Consider the following 16,973-nt stretch of genomic DNA (forward strand, 5'->3'; position numbering starts at 1 on the left):
CTTCTCCTCGGAGTACCATATCCTTGATAAAGTGGCACTTGATATCGATGTGCTTTGACCTATCATGGAATACTGGATTCTCTGAAAGTCTGGTCCTGCTTTGATTGTCACAGTATATCATGGTTATATCAAGCACCTAGTCAAACAACGCTGCAAAGAGCTTCCACAACCACACTTCCTAATAGCTAGCCATACTAGCTGCAATGTACTCTGCCTTTGTTGTACTGAGAGCGACAGATTTTTGCTTCTTGCTCATCCAGGAAATCATAGCATATCCCAAGCTAAAACAACACCCAAATGTGTTCTTCCTATAAATAATGCTCCCAACCCAATCTGCATCTGTATATCCATGCAGTCTCAACTCATCGCTGGAGGTATATCTCAGTGCATAGTTGATTGTCCCATGTAGATATCTCAACACATGTTTTGCAGCCACCTAGTGAGCACACAAAGATTCCACCATGATTTGACTCAAGGTGTTAATAGCAAAACATATGTCTAGTCTTGTGTTGACCAGAAACATCAGAGCCCCAATCAGTTGCCGATACAAAGAAGGATCCCAAGATCTAGTCTTGAAACTTCACCACATAACTTCTTGAAGTTTGCCTCCATAGGTGTGGCCATGGATTTGCAATCCACCATCCCAAATATCTCTAAGATTTTGACAACATATTTTCCTTTGCTAAGGAAAATATCACCAAGTCTTCGCCACAACTCTAAGCCTAGGAAGTAGTGCATCAACCCAAGATTTTTCATCTCAAAATTAGAGGCAAGCTCCCTCTTACACTGGATGATCATAGGCTCTGTTCCTGTTAAGAATAATTCATTAACATATAAAACCAAAATCAAAGGCATACCTTTGACAACTTTGAAGTAGAGGATCGGATCAACACTGCGTTTAGTGAATCCCAGCTTCATCAAGTATTCATCAATTTGAGCATACCAAGCCCTGGGGGCTTTCTTCAAACCATAGAGGGATTTCTTCAATTTACAAACATGGGTTTCCTTGTCATGTTCCTCAAAGCCATATAGTTGTTCTACATACACCTCTTCCTTAGGTATGCCATGAAGAAAGGTTGTCTTCACATACATCTGATGAAGACTCCAACCCTGGTTAACAACAAGAGAAATGATGGACCAGATGGTAGTGTATCAAGAAATAGGTGCAAATATCTCATCATAATCTTCTCCCTCTTTTTGGGAGAATCCTCTAGCCACAAATATTGCCTTGAATTTTTCAATGCTATAATTAGCTGCATGTTTGATTTTGTATAACCACTTGGAAGTCACAACAGACTTCTCCTTAGGTCTCGGAACTACCTCCCATACATCATTCTTCATGATGGATTCATATTCCTCGGCCATGGCATCTTTCCAAACTTGTTCCTTCACAGCTTCTTCATAGCTGCAAGGTTCAGATTGTATAATGTCACTCTTCAAAGCAACATATCCCTGATATCTTCAAGGATGTTTTCTTTCTCTGAAGGTGTCTCTCGGGGCCAAGTGTCTCTTAGCATCATGTAATGTATCATGAAGCGATAAAGGTCTCTTCTTTGGGGAGAATCACATGGAGGAGGATTCAAAGGATTCATGGGTGTCGTAGAAAAACATATGTCTAGTTTTGTGTTGACCAGAAACATCAGAGCCACAATCAGTTGTCGATACAAAGAAGGATCCCAAGATCTAGTCCTGCAAATTCACCACATAACTTCTTGAAGTTTGGCTCCATTGGTGTGGCCACAGATTTGTAATCCACCATCCCAAATCTCTCTAAGATTTTGACAACATATTTTCCTTTGCTAAGGAAAATCTCACCAAGTATCCGTTGCAACTCTAAGCCCAAGAAGTAGTGCATCAACCCAAGATATTTCATCTCAAACTTAGAGGAAAGCTCCCTCTTACAATATATGATCATAGGCTTTGTTCTTGTTAAGAATAAGTCATCAACATATAAAACCAAAATCAAAGGCATACCTTCGACAACTTTGAAGTAGAGGTTCGGATCAACATTGCTTTTGGTGAATCCCAACTTCATCAAGTTTTCATCGATCTAAGCATACCAAGCCCTGGGGGATTTCTTCAATCTACAAACATCGGTTTCCTTGTCATGTTCCTCAAAGCCCTACAGTTGCTCGACATACACTTGTTCCATAGGTATGCCAAGAAGAAAGGTTGTCTTCACATCCATCTGATGAAGACTCCAACCCTGGTTAACAACAAGAGCAATGATGGACCAGATGGCAATGCATCAGGAAATAGGTGCAAATATCTCATCATAATCTTCTCCCTCTTTTTGGGAGAATCCTCTAGCCACAAATATCGCCTTGAATTTTTCAATGCTACAATCATCTACATGTTTGATTTTGTATAACCACTTTGAAGTCACAACAAACTTCCCCTCAGGTCTCGGAACCACCTCCCATACATCATTCTTCATGATGGATTCATACTCTTCGGCCATGGCATCTTTCCAAACCTGTTCCTTCACAGCTTCTTCATAGCTGCAAGGTTTAGATTGTATAATGTCACTCATCAAAGCAACATATCCCTGATATCTTCAAGGATGCTTTCTTTCTTTGAAGGTGTCTCTTAGGGCCAAGTGTCTCTTAGCATCATGTAATGTATCACGAAGCGACAAAGGTCTCTTCCTTGTGGGAGGATCACATGGAGGAGGATTCAAAGGATCCATGGGTGCCATAAGTTCATCAGCAAGATCAAGTTCAAGCATGGATGGCTCAACATCTTCATCCATAGAATGAACTTTTCTCTCATAGATGGCAGGGATAGGAGAGCCCCTTGCTTTTCCAAGGGCAGTATCTTCATCAAAAGTCATATCCCAATTGAACTCAATGTTCCTTTGACCTGGCACATATATCTTGTAAGCTTTAGAATTTTCACAATAACCAACAAATGTACCTTTCTTTCTTGAATCCGCAAGCCTAGACCTCTTCTCCTTCAATACATGAAAGTAGACATGGTTGTTGATTTGTGGTAGCATCGGATGTGCTCTAGCCATGAAAATTGGTGGAGAGGCTAAAGCACATGAGATCTCCAAAACCCAAAAATCGTTTGGAGAAACTCTACCCAGATGAGGAGATATTAAAATAATTAATATTTTTAATGGGGTCCTAAGTATAAACTTAGGAAAATTAAAATATTAATATGTATTAATATAATTTTGGGTTAGAAGGTTCGAAGAGACGAGGATCAAGCCAAATATAATATTAGCCATTGATTAGGGACTTAATCTTGGCCGTTGAAGACTCAACAAGAAAAGTATAAGGGGAGGCTTGAGGCTTAGTTGGAGACACACCAAATTGATCAGTCAGTTTGATTTTCTGGAGCGGGGTTTTGTTGAGAGAATCGAACCTGTGATCTGTTGCAGCGAGGGGTAGTTCGGCATGAGGCCAAGAATACATAGCAGAGAGGCAAATATAGTGCCAGAGAGACAACGCAGAGCCTGGAGAGGCTGATGCAGAGGTAGTTGGGAGCTACGCAACGGCTGAAGAGGCCAGCGTGGGTGACACAGAGGGTTTGAGAGCTGACGCGAAGGCTTCAGTAGTTGCATAGACACTAGTAGAGCTGATGCAGGGCCAAGAGGCATCACCAAAAGAATTTTCGTGGGGCAGACTGAGTGCTGGTGAGCCGAGAAGGTGATGCAATCCTTGCAGAGTGACGCAGAGCAGTGGAAGCTGCAATTGTTGCTGTGGGATCGTTCATTCGGTGATTGATCAGTCGAAATATCTGCCTCCAAGGAGAGGTACTAGTGTCGAGTGCATTCTCTATTGGGTGAGCCATTTTTTGTACCCTAGTTGTATTCAGAAACTGCATAATAATAAAACCCTCATATCTGTTGCACCGGTTTTCTCGCATTGGGTTTTTCCGGGAACGATTGTCCAAAAATAATGGTGTCCCTTGTGTGTTTGTCTCAGTTATTTTAGTTGTTGATCTGTATATGAGTTAAGGCTGCATTTGTGTTTATTTCAACATTTATATTTATAAATAACTTGTTAATGGAATAAACAACTAGGAGAAATTAAACCAGATAATTCAGTAGGGATTTCTAACGTGTCAGACTTAGAAATTTCAACATGGTATCAGAGCATTGTAGATCACAAGAGAACTGAAGGCACCAAAATTAATCTGAAAAATTTGTAGCAGTAGCAGCTGTCCCGAGAGACAGCGTTGTTCCAAAGCAAAAGTAGTAGAGAAGTGAGGCAAAGGGCTGCATCATCATTTTGGGCCAGAAGGACGGTCAACACAGAGGCAGATAGGGGTAGATTAGACCTACACAGTGCCCGGTCATGTTTCTCAGCCAGGAAGGATCGACGCTATGGCTAGGAGAAGCAGATTCTGCCATTGTCGGGATTGCGCAGAGCCTAAAAGGCTCAATTTCTTCAGTTGTTGGGGCTTGGGGAGCTGTGGGCAGATTGTGATTGAGAAGATGGTCGGGTGTTGTTTCTGTCAGTGTAGAATAGTACCTAAGGGGACAAAACCAAGTTAGAGGGAGTCACTACCTTGATGGATTTCTAGCCAAGAAATCCAGATCTAAGTTGCAGTTGCAAGGAGGATTGGAGAGGAGCGGTTCGACATTTGGTGGAAGGATTTCCAGTAGGGAAATTAGTACTTAGAGGGAGATTTCCAGGAGGGGAGTCGAAAATCAGAGGGAGTCCAGAAGAGGAGTTGAAATGGCAGTGAACGGACTAAGGGATCAAGACAAGTTGGACTGGGCTTCCAACTTTGTCATATGGAAGGCTAGGATCCTGGCAATCCTAGATCGACATTGCATCAAGGACTTTTCCTTGAGAACCATGGCTATCCAAGTCGACCCAGCTGAAAATGAGAAGTATGAAGATGCAATGGTGAGGGCAAAGTACATAATCCTTGATGGGGTCAAAGATAATGTCATTCCACATATTGCTGAAAAGAACACAGCAAAGGAGATGTGGGATACTTTGATGAACTGGTATCAGGGCACTTCCATGCAGCAGAAGATGCTATTGAATAATCAATTGTGGTCGTATCAGATGCATATGGGAGAGCAGATAGATCCATTCCTCCTCATATTGCAGGATATTCATGACCAACTTACTTCTGTGGGGTCTACACCGGATCCAGAGTTCATGGTGAGGACTACTCTGAATGTAGTCTCCGAGGAGTGGGAGACATTTGTCCTAAGTATTTTGGGCAGGGTCACTCTTCCAGGATGGGAGGAGATGTGGGCAGCTCTTCGCCAAGAAGAGATCAGACTGATGACCAGGGCAGGGAGTAGTGGCAAGGGAGGTCGAATCAAGAAAGAGGAGGAGGAGGATGCAGCTCTAGCATTTGTGGGACAACAAGGGAAGAGGAAGAAGAAGGACATCTCCAAGGTGAAGTGCTTCCATTGTGGGGAGCTAGGAAATTATGCATCCCAGTGTCCAAGGAAGAAAACAAGGGAGAGGCTTCCAACTCCAAGGCAGCTCTAGCTAAGGCGAAGAAAGAGGTCGAGACTGATGACAACTGTGCCATGAGTGCTCATGTACCTCTAGAGAAGAGGTGGGGAGACATCGAGTTGTAGTTAGGAGGACTACATACTTGGGGCAAGATCCTTGAGGTGCCCAAACTCTTGGATCATATTCGGCTACGGGAGCCCTTAACGATAGTAGCAAGATGACAGAGGTCAGGTGGAGCAAAGTGTAGTGGAGAAGCAAAGCAGTGCTTGGGTGCAGAAATCTGAGGCAACGCAATGGAGGTTGTAGCAGTGCGAGAGGCACATAGGTGTGTGCAATAATACAATAGCAGCAGAGGCAAATTCAATTTCATGAGGTTTCCATACTGACTGGGATGTCAGTGTTTGGGAGAAGTCAGTTACCTACTTCTCGATAACTGAGTTGCAGTGCAGCAGTTAGCAGTGGCAGTGCTAGGGGCAGCATGGGTAGCATATTGAGAGGGAGTTGCAGTACAGATGTAGCAGTGATAGTGGTAGTGTCATGGGCAGCAGTACAGGAAGCAACAATGCAGTGGATGTGGGGCAGCAGGCCAAGCATTAGCATAGAGGACCAATGCAAAGGATCAGTGTGACGCTTCTATGGTGAGGCATTACTAGAGCACATTCCTCGCTAAGAGGGAGTGTTGATTTTGGGTAGCATTAGATGTGCTCTAGCCATGAAATTTGGTGGAGAGGCTAAGGCACATGAGATATCCAAGACCCAAAAATCATTTGGAGAAATTCCACCTGGATGAAGAGATATTAAAATAATTAATATTTTTAATGGGTCCCTAAGTCTAAACTTAGGAAAATAAAAATATTAATGTGTATTAATATAAAATGGGTGAGAAAGTTCTAAGTGACGAGGATCAAGCCAGTTCTAATCTTAGCCATTGATTAGGGACTTAATCTTAGCCGTTGAATCATCAACAGGAAAAGTATAAAAGGAGGCTTGAGGGTCAGTTGAAGATACACCAAGAGATATCAAGAATTCGATTTACTGGGGTGAGGTTTGCTGAGGAAATCGAGTTAGTGATTAGTTGCAGTGAGGGGCAGTTCAGCAAGGGATTTCCATCTGAGGCTGAAGAATACATAGCAGAGAGGCAGTGAAGTGTCAGGAGAGACAACGCAGGCCCTAGAATGGTTGACGCAGAGGTCGTAGGAGTTGACATAAAGGATGCACATGGCCATAGAGGCTGACGCAAAAGCCGTAGAGGCTGACGCAGAAGTCATAGAGGGCTTCAAAGGTAGCGCTAGGGAGATTCTATGGGGCAGACTGGGAGCATATTAGCAGATTCTAAGCCAGGATAGGGTGATGCAGCTCCTGGAGGAGTGACGCAGTTCTAGAGCAGTGCTTGGAGCAGCTTTCACTATCCAGCATAGGAACAGCCAGAGTCACTGTGGGGTTTGATCATCCAGTTGCTGATTTGCTAGAATATCTATCCCTGGATAGAGGTACTACTGCCGAGGATATTTTTTGTTGGGTGAGCCATTTCTGGCACCCTAGTTGTATTCACGAAATCTGCTTAATAATACAAACCCTCTATATGTTGCACCGATTTTCCCAAATTGGGTTTTCCCAAGGACGATTTTCCAAAAATAACGACGTCCCTTGTGTTGTTGTCTCAGTTTATTTCAATGCATGATTTGTATATTTCTGAAGGTTGCAATAATGTTTACTTCGATGTTTATGCAATTAAATAACTTGTTAATGTAAAGAACAAGTAGGAGATTGTAAACCAGTAATTGCAGTAGGAGTTTCTAATGTGTTAGATTAACAAATTTTCACATTTTGGCGGTGGAAGATGGCCTACATTCTGTGTCTCTTGTCTCTTTATTGTTTATGCATTGGTAACTGTTTTATGAAAGAAGAACACAATAATAATCAAAAGAAAAGAATCTAATCTAACAGTAAAAATCATTCACAAGAAGTTATCTCTCAGAGAAATCATTTGTTGCTCTGCCCTAGATTTCTCAACAGACAGGACCTGAAGGCTCTTGTTTGCAGAATGAAGAAATCATTATACAGTTTGAAGCAAGCTCTTAGAGCCTGGCATGCCTGCATTAATAATTACTTGATGAAGCTTGGATTCACAAACAACAACGCTGACTCCAACCTCTACTTCAAGATGGTTCAAGTTATGCCTTTGATTTTGATTTTATATGTTGATAATCTATTCTTAACAGGTAGTGAGCCTCTGATGATGGAGCGTAAGAGGGAGTTGGCCTCTTGCTTCAAGATGAAAGATCTTGGTTTGAGATATATGTCCGAAGCTATGAGACTCTGCCATATTTCGTCTAATGAGAAGATTGCAGACATAGAGCAACTTGGACTGATGGATGTGACCCTTAAGGGTCCCAACTGATCGAGGACACTAAGCTATGCTCTTCCCCCCTATCTGAGCTCATAGGGTAAGGAATTGAGCCTTAGAGCTCATGGGGTTGAGGGACCTCTGGATTTGACAGAGTATACCCCAGTTGGCATTGGTCTTTCCCACCCATCTAGGCAATGGGTGTTGGTTGCTTGAGTTAGGCACAATCCTTATCATTTATGGTAAGTGGCATCTCACTCAAGCTAGAGATGCAGGCATTCTACCTCTGACTCATGAGGGTCATGTTGGGAAGATCGATAGAGTTTTCCAGGTTGTAGCATTGGGCTCCCCACTAGAAAATTTTCTCGGGTTGTAGCATTGGGGTCCCCACTGGCAAAGTTTCTCGGGTTGTAGCATTGGGCTCCCTACTGGCAGGGTTTCTGAGTTCTAGCATTGGGCTCCCCACTGGCAGAGCTTCTTGGGTTGTAGCATTGGGCTCCCCGCTAGCAAGGTTTCCCGAGTTCTAGCATTGGGCTCCCCACTGGCAGAGTTTCTTGGGTTGTAGCATTGGGCTCCCCACTGGTAGAGATTCCTGGGTAGTAGCATTAGGCTCCCTGCTGGCAGAGATTCCTAGGTAGTAGCATTGGGCTCCTCACTAGTAGAGATTCCTAGGTAGTAGCATTGGACTCCCCACTGGAAGAGATTCCCAGGTAGTAGCATTGGGGTCCCCGCTGGCAGATATTTTTGGGTGGTAGCTTATGTTGGGCCTCTGTTTTTCCTTGCTTTATATCACCTTTTACTCGAAATCACTCATGCTTTTGTTTAGCTTGACTAGTCATTGTCATCGTTTTGTGCATTCTCGGAGATAATAAGTATTTGCTATTCCTTTGTTTTAATGAGATCTAAACATTAAAGGCATATTTAATAATAGTTTGTGTGTTTGCAGGTTTACAAAGTTGGTTATATGCTTATTTTGATAGAGGCGAAGTTCCTGCACCCCACATTCTTGCACTAGTACTAGTAGGATTCCTGCACCACACATTTCTGCACTAGTTCAGATTTTACAACTTCCACCCGAATTCGCAACATTTTCTTGACAACCGATTTACTCCTCGATTTCCATGTTGATCGTTGCAAATCTCAAAATTCTGAAACATGGGTTTTTTCCCCAGTATAGGAAATTGAGTAAGACTCGCACTGTTTTCCAAAATGCATAATAGTTGAGGAGATACAAAGAGGTCTTTGGAGGCAGTTTGTTAAAAATACCAATTTTTCCAAAAATCTAGAAAATGCCCAGATTTGGAAAATTCGTATTAAATCTCTATTTTTTTTAATAGGAAAATGGTTTTACTAATATTTTATTTAATTAGAATTAGTTGGGATGAAATCCCCATGATTTTTTACAAAGGATACGATTAATTATCATGTAAACATATTATAAAAGGAGGAGCGATTATGCACGAAAGGGAGAGAGGCGGTAACAGGACTATGTTTCTAAACAAGAGATTGTACCTTTTGTTATCACCAAAATCTAGGCTGGACTCTGTATTTCATGATGTACTTTTCCTCTGTGAATTATTAGGAATAAGGAGCTCCACCTCATGCTTTTCAAATCTTATTTGTTCCTTTAAACAAATGAGTCTGATCTGAGTTACTGAGCAGCGTTTTTATTTAAAAGGGAAACGCGTTGGTTGGATAGGGCCCAGCCAACCCAACACATTTACCCTATTTCATGTTTCTTGTAAATTATGTTTATATTGTCAAGTGTGATTTAATTTCAAGCACATGTATTCTTGTTTGAGTGAAAGCGGATCTGTTGTGTGAAGTAGTTAAATTTCCTTTTCCTGCACTTGATTTCGGATTGGTTTTCCTGGCTGGTCCAAGCAGGAGAAACAAACCTACACCAATGCATGTTGGTGTGATATTCATTTTCCTGTACTTGATTTTAGATTCGTTTTCCTACCTGGTCCAAGCAGGAGAAATAAACCTGCACCAGTGCACGTTGGTGTGCTATTCATTTTCTTGTACCTAATTTTGGATTGGTTTTCCCACCTGGTCCAAGCAGGAGAAATAAACCTGCACCAGTGCACGTTGGTGTGCTATTCCTTTTCTGCAGTTCTATTTGGTTGGTTTTCCCCGCCTGGTCCAAGCAGGAGAAATGAACCTGCACCAGTGCACGTTGGTGTGATGCAACAAGCCTTTCTAGTTTACTTCCCGCAACTTTCTTGCTTTCATTAAACACTTTGTGACAGGATAAATTATATGGATTGTTTCTTTATTTCTGCACTCTGTCAAAATTAGAAACATTCATTTTTATGTGTGCAATTTGATTTCACAGTATAATAACACTTGCAGTAACTAAGCACTTATTTTAAATGCTAAATGCAAGAAGCTCTGATCTGGTGCAAGAACTAGTTTCTTGCCACGGAATCTGAGTGCTCTGAACCTGAAAAATTCAAGCCCTTGCAGGAAGTAAAATGAAGTAAAGACACCATTTATACCCTCTGCATAAATCTTTGTTCCTGCACTAGTGCAAGCAGACTGCGATAGTACAGGATAGATTAGTGCAAGAAGGAAATCTCTAAAGAAGCAGGTTTAAGGGCCCATTCTATGAGATTTCCAAGTGTCTTTGCAAAAGAAAAACATAACACATACTCAGTAATTAAAAATTGATCAGTTGGAGTGATTGCCTTTTTATTTTGATTCCTTTGAAAATGCATTCTTTCTTGTTCTAACACTAGATTACTTTGATGATTCAGTTATCTTTTACTCTTTCGATTCTACAAGCTTTTCTTTAAGAAAGTAGGAATTTCTATCAGGGAAATTCATACCATCTCTAGCATTTCTTGTGCTTCATCTCTAAGTTTACGAATCCCCCGGGTTGACAATTAAGTGTTGAGGAGTTAGCTTAAGTGCAATTCCTACACCCAACATTTTGGCGCCATTGCCGTGGAGGCGATTGATTTGGTAAGAATTTTCTGTTGATGCAATAGGAGTAAGTCTGCCTTTATCTTTTTGTATTTTTTATGCAAGTGTGGTGAGATTTATTTCAGCCAATAACTTTTAAAATCAATTATCTTCAGATCCTAATCTTTAACATTATATCATTTTTGGGGTGTTGTAAGAACCCCCGTTACTAATATGTGTGTGGAGACAGGGACTATCAATCAACCAGATGGAATTAAAGATGATAACAAGTATGAAAGTTCTCTCTCAAGCCCTAGCAGCTGTTGGGATCTTGATGTCTACCTCTCAGGAAGAAAACTTCTTGACAATAGTCAAGGACTTGTCCATTTCTACACCATCCCAAGAGGATTTAGAAGTCTCTTTTGAGGAGACGAATGAATCATGCACTATAATCAACGAAGGATATCCATTGTAATTTGAGAACAAAAAGTTCTTGACATGTCTATCAGTAGGTCCAAAATGTGATCAAGAGACTAATTGCCCTAAGGAGGACGATCGACATGACAAGGAAGAAGAAGATGTGCAGCATGGGCCAAATCAAGAAATGGACCAAGGCCACCATGATTACATCGAACATTGGTTCCAAGCAACTACTCAAGCAAGGCGACATTATCCTCTTCTAAAACTCTTGTTGTCATATCATTTACATTCGTTAGTTTTTCATGCTCATGCACACTTTCAAGTTTGTATGATAAATTTGAGCATAAATATATATTTTCACTTGATCCGCACATGGCTTCATTGGAAGTACTCCTATACATAAAAGGAAGTCTTTCACCTCTTAGGTAAAGTAGGGTAGGTGAATAAAGCTGTTAAGATGCTATTAGTGTTTTTGATTTTTAAAGTGTAGTCACTAAAACTACTTTTGATCCGCATTGGTTGTTAACACACACATTTGTGACAGATCTTGTTGAGTACGATTCGCTCTAATACCCCATGATTTTTCAAAGTAACCATGACTAATCACTTTAAGAAGTTGTCATCTGATATATATGATTTTAGTTTCCCCTAGAAGGTATTATTGGAAACCCCCTATGGAGGACCACTCTTGTTAAGATCAGAATAAGCTATTCATCAGAACACTAGCATTCTTAATTCAAGGAGTCTTTTAGTCATTATCTGGTATATCTTTAATAAGTCTTTGGGGTAGAGGAACTAGTCAGTAATGATTAGTCATTAAAAAATTTTCATGCCATCCTGTACTCTTAAGGAGTAGATCTATCTCCCCACTTATTAAGTAACCTTTTAGGTTAATCATAATCAGAGTATACAAAAGATTTAGGGGAGGATAAGAGGTCCCATGATGAGTCGACCTACCACGATCATGATACCTAGCATGCATGACATTACTGCTTCTGGTCACCAAGCCAGAGTAATGGCTTTTAACCAAAAAGTTGGAAGACAAGAGGTCTCATCACGAGCCGACTTGTTCATCCATGTTACTTCTTGTGAGTGGCACTGCCATTAGTTGGTTACCAAGCCAGAACAGTGGCCTTCATCTAAAATTAAAATAAGATAACTCTGAATCCATGCCTAGTAAGTGGGACACAGACATTTCAAGGGGTCAAAAGACACCCCTGATGAGGTTATGGACACCTGCAGGCAGCAGTGCTATGTCTGTGGTATGAAAGTTAATTGCATACTATTATTTGCTTGGCTATCTTTCTCTTCCCCTAAACTTATCCTTTTTTTGGAAAATGGTTTTAAAGACGATTTGAACATGATGCTTTGAGTTATATCTTTAAAAAATCAAGAATCTTTAAGGATGTGGTACCCTTACTAAAGGTTATTCTTTGTTATTAAGAGGAAATTTAGTTTGAATCTGGATGACAATGAAATTTAGAGTGTTCAATAAAGAGGTTGCTAATTGGTATCATAACTCATTTTGACTTTCATGGTATTTAGAGTGATGAATTACTCAATGATGACTGCTCACAAGATGCTAGTTGGCAACAATGTGTATTGATGGTGGTTTCCTCTAAATATGCGCTGCATAATCTAGGTACAAGATTGCTATAGTAGGTGCATGAACTTGTGGTAGTTATTTTGAGATTGCACCTTTTCAACAAAATTTGATTTTCATTATAAGACTTTGGGCATAAACAAAACAAGGAATTCATTTGGGACAAGGTAACAGGTATGTACCATACTCTTTTGCCTATAATTTCTACTTTTTGTACCTAATCTTGTTGCATTCTTACAATTGATATTTTCATTAGAACTGTAACGTGGTTAGCAGGCAGACCTTCCAGAAAATTTTCTGCCTTTCTTCATATCCCATTTTCGTAATTCCCCATCAGTTTTCTTCTTCAATCCCAGAATGATTACCTTCCCATCCGTTTTGTAAATCCCACTTTACCCCTTGAATTTTTTTTCCTATCCCACTTTTGTTTACGCCCTCTTGATGGTACTGTTCCTAGAATCCTTGTAATAAACTTCCTTCCCATTCTGAATTTTTCCCTTTTCCCACTTCTTTGTTCCCCCATGAACTTATTGCAGGATCTACTGGAGAAAGAGCAAAAGGATATGCTCAGAAGCATCAAAGAAATGGCAAAGCAAACCTTTCGTATGATTGAGGAAGTCATGTTAAAGTCCAGCCCACGTTTTACCAAAATTCCCTATTTTTTTTAAGCAGATTTTATGCTTGCACTAGTGCAATCACGTTGTAATATACAGTAGTGCAAGTAGAAAAGTTCCAGCAAAGCAGCGCAGTTTAGGCGGTGTAAGCAGATCAGTGCAAGCACGCACCATCCTTGCAATTTGGTATTTTTATTGTAGTCCTTGTGATAGATTTTCTTGAAATTAGTATAAATAATCAAAGAGTCCAGCAAACACTCTATTCTTGAAACAAGCTTTATCTAGTGTAGAAAATGTAATCACATAGAATTGCAGGAAACATCATTACGAATGCCCATAAATGTTTTTAATCTTGCTTTTTGCAAGGGAGCAACAATGCGACAATTTATTTCCTTGCATGAGGACATGCAAGAAGGTCAGCATGGGGGGATGTTGGGCCTCTGTTTTTCCTTGATTTATATCACCTTTTACTCGAAATCACTCATGCTTCTGTTTAGCTAGACTAGTCATTGTCATAGTTTTGTGCATTCTCGGAGATAATAAATAAGTATTTGGTATTCCTTTGTTTTAATGAGATTTAAACATTAAAGACATATTTAATAATAGTTTGTGTGTTTGCAAGTTTACAAAGTTGGTTATGCCTATTTTTATAGAGGTGAATTTCTTGCACCACACATTCCTACACCAATTTATATTTTACAACTTCCACCTGAATTCGCAGTAGTTTCCCGACAGCCGATTTACTCTTCGATTTCCATGCCGATTGTTGTGAATCTCAAAATTCTGAAACATGGGTTTTTCTCCCAGTATAGGAAATTGAGTAACACACCAGCCGTTTTCCAAAATGCATAATAGTTGAGGATATATGAGAAGGTCTTTGGAGGCAGTTTGTTAAAAATACCAATTTTTCCAAAAATCTAGAAAACGCCCAGATTTGGAAAATTCGTATTAAATCTTTATTTTTTAATAGGGGAATGGTTGCATTGATATTTTATTTAATTAGAATTAGTTGGGATGAAATCCCTATTAGTTTCAGTCTTTGAAGCCTTCCACTAGGGATCAAACATGCTCTTACAAAATGATTTTAAGGTGTCAAAGTCAAATTTTGTCATTTAAGTGAGTCTTCAAATAAAATTTGGTCACTAGGTATTAGGTCTAGGATTTGTTTTCACTTCTTTCAAAGTTGTCCAAATGTTGGTCCATATCACCATTCAGATGAGTGTACCATCATTCAGAGATTTTTCATCATTGTTTCATGTTCCAATGTGTCATTTTACACCTTGTTCATGCTTCAATTGTACTTGGGTTAGGTTCATTTCCCTCTCCTAGGGTTTTGAAGGTAATTTCTCTTGGATGGTCAAATCATCAAAAAAACTTGTGTCCTGATGTTCATACACCTTCCCCTATCCTTAGTGTACCTTATTAAACACTTCCCATCACTGATATCCCTCAAATTCCTCATTTCCCACAAACCATGATTTCTTGCTACAATTTGGCAATTTTCTAGGCTAAGCCTGTGTTTTTCCCTTTTGGACCCCTTCCCCTCATTCAATCTTTGAAATTCCACTTTCCCATGTTTCCTAACAACCCTCCCTACTTCCCAAAATTTTCTCAAGAATTTAGAAGCCCCTTATCCCCTTCATTTCCCTTCATTTCAACAAATCCATTGTTCCACAAATTGGGATAGGTTTTACTCAAACTGTGTTTCTGAGAAAGAAAAGATGAATTTGGAAAACGTGAGAGAGGTTTTTGTCCCTCAGTGACCCAAGAAGAAAATGATCTTTCAGTTTTTACACAACTTTCATGGATTGGGATAAATGTTGAAAACATCATTGGCCTCAGGAGGATTAATGCACTTCTGGAGTGACCTTGGGAAAATCAAGATTTCTCCTAGATTGGCTGGCCAAATGACTTGCTTGATGAGTGAAATGATAACTATACACAAATATATTTCCAATGAGCTACCATGAGCTCAATTGGTAGTTGAGGAAGACCTTCAAAAGTTGACTGCAATAGAAGTGTTCATTTAGGCAGCCTCATTTTGCACATTTTGACCAGTCTTGGGAGATTAGACTTTTAATAGGGCAAATGACCACCAAATTGGAAAATTAAAGATGTTCTGGAAAGTAGACTCGATAATATTTCCAACGAGCTATCACATGCCCAATTTGGACACCAGGAGGGCCCTCAAAATTGGTCTACAAAAAGGCACTGTGCACCTGGCAACCGGCGCCGCGCACCTGTGGCAGGTTTTCAGTGTAAAACTACACTGGCACTGCGCATACAAAAGGCACTGTGCACCTATGTGAGGGCACTGCACACCTATCAAACTCTTCCAAATCACTCAAATTTTCCTCAATTCTCCAAATTTTCCTCTTGACAAGTAAGTAACACAATTATTCTTGTTGAAAAAGGGTTTTTTGCATCAATCTATGGTAATTGTGTTTATAAAAAACCAAACCCTAGTTTTTACCAGACACTCTAATATAATTTAAAGCTCATTCATAGATTGTTTTCATATCTCATCCATTGGTTGTCCCTGTAAAACCCTATTCCCTCATATAAATTTCCCTAGATCTCATCCCTTCATAGAAATTTCCCAAACCCTACACTATCCCTAAACACTACCCCCCATATAAACCCTATCCTACATATACCCTCTTCCCACACATAAAACTCCCAAACCCTACCTCACATACACAAACTTTACACTATCCCTAAAATCCTATTCCTTAAATTCCAAAAACCCTAGTCATCCCCTTCATACCCTATTCCCTCAAACCCTACAACACATCAAATCTCACTCATATCCCTGTCTCATTCCACTCATTCCCTTTCTTTTGAAAATCACTGCATACTCATCATTCACCCACACTACCTTTATTTCCTTACTAGCATTTACAGTCAATCAAGCCAATGGACAGTGATTATGGAGATTTTGTCCTTGTGGAAAATGAGGTGGTAGAAGAGGTGAGTGTCATGGACTTGGATGCTCAAAATCCAAGGAGTGTCAAAGATTTGATCATCAAGGAAAAAAAATTGTAATGCAAGGACAAAGAGGCTAAAGGCCAAGCTAAGAAGATTTTTGAGGAACAAGAAAGAGCAAGACAAACTCAATATCTTGGTTGAAACATCATTGGCTCATCAAAGCACTTAAACAAGGGTGAATCATCCCAAATTTCAAGAAATTTAGAGAAATTTTTGTCAAATTTGAAATTTTTAATGTAAAAAACATGTTTTTTCAGCAGGTGCGGCACTGCGCTTTTGTTGGGAACTCTTTCTTGAAAAAAAGTTTATATTTTTGGAATCAACATGGAAAAATATGGAAGCTCAGAAATGGCTGAGAATTTTGGACAAGTTCTAGGTCTCCAAAAGGGAAAAAAACACCCAAAAAATGCCATCTCTGCCACTTTTTTGCCACATAGGAAGTAGTCTTGGGAGAATCAATTTTTGGAGGGGCAAATGGAGTCCAAATTCAAACATTCAAGTTGTTCTAGAAAATAGACTCACCAAGCTTTCCAATGACCTATCCTGTATCTGATTTGGACTTCGAGAAGCCTTCCAAAATTGGCCTAGAAAAAGTGTTGCGCATAGGATCAGTGGCGCTACGCATAGGATGAATTTTGCTAGTTTTGCCTGATTTTCTAGAA

This window comes from Pinus tabuliformis, chromosome 4_1, assembly GCF_031772625.1.
Source record: "Pinus tabuliformis cultivar Carrire ecotype Pingquan chromosome 4_1, CPIR1, whole genome shotgun sequence".
Taxonomy (NCBI): Eukaryota; Viridiplantae; Streptophyta; class Pinopsida; order Pinales; family Pinaceae; genus Pinus; species Pinus tabuliformis.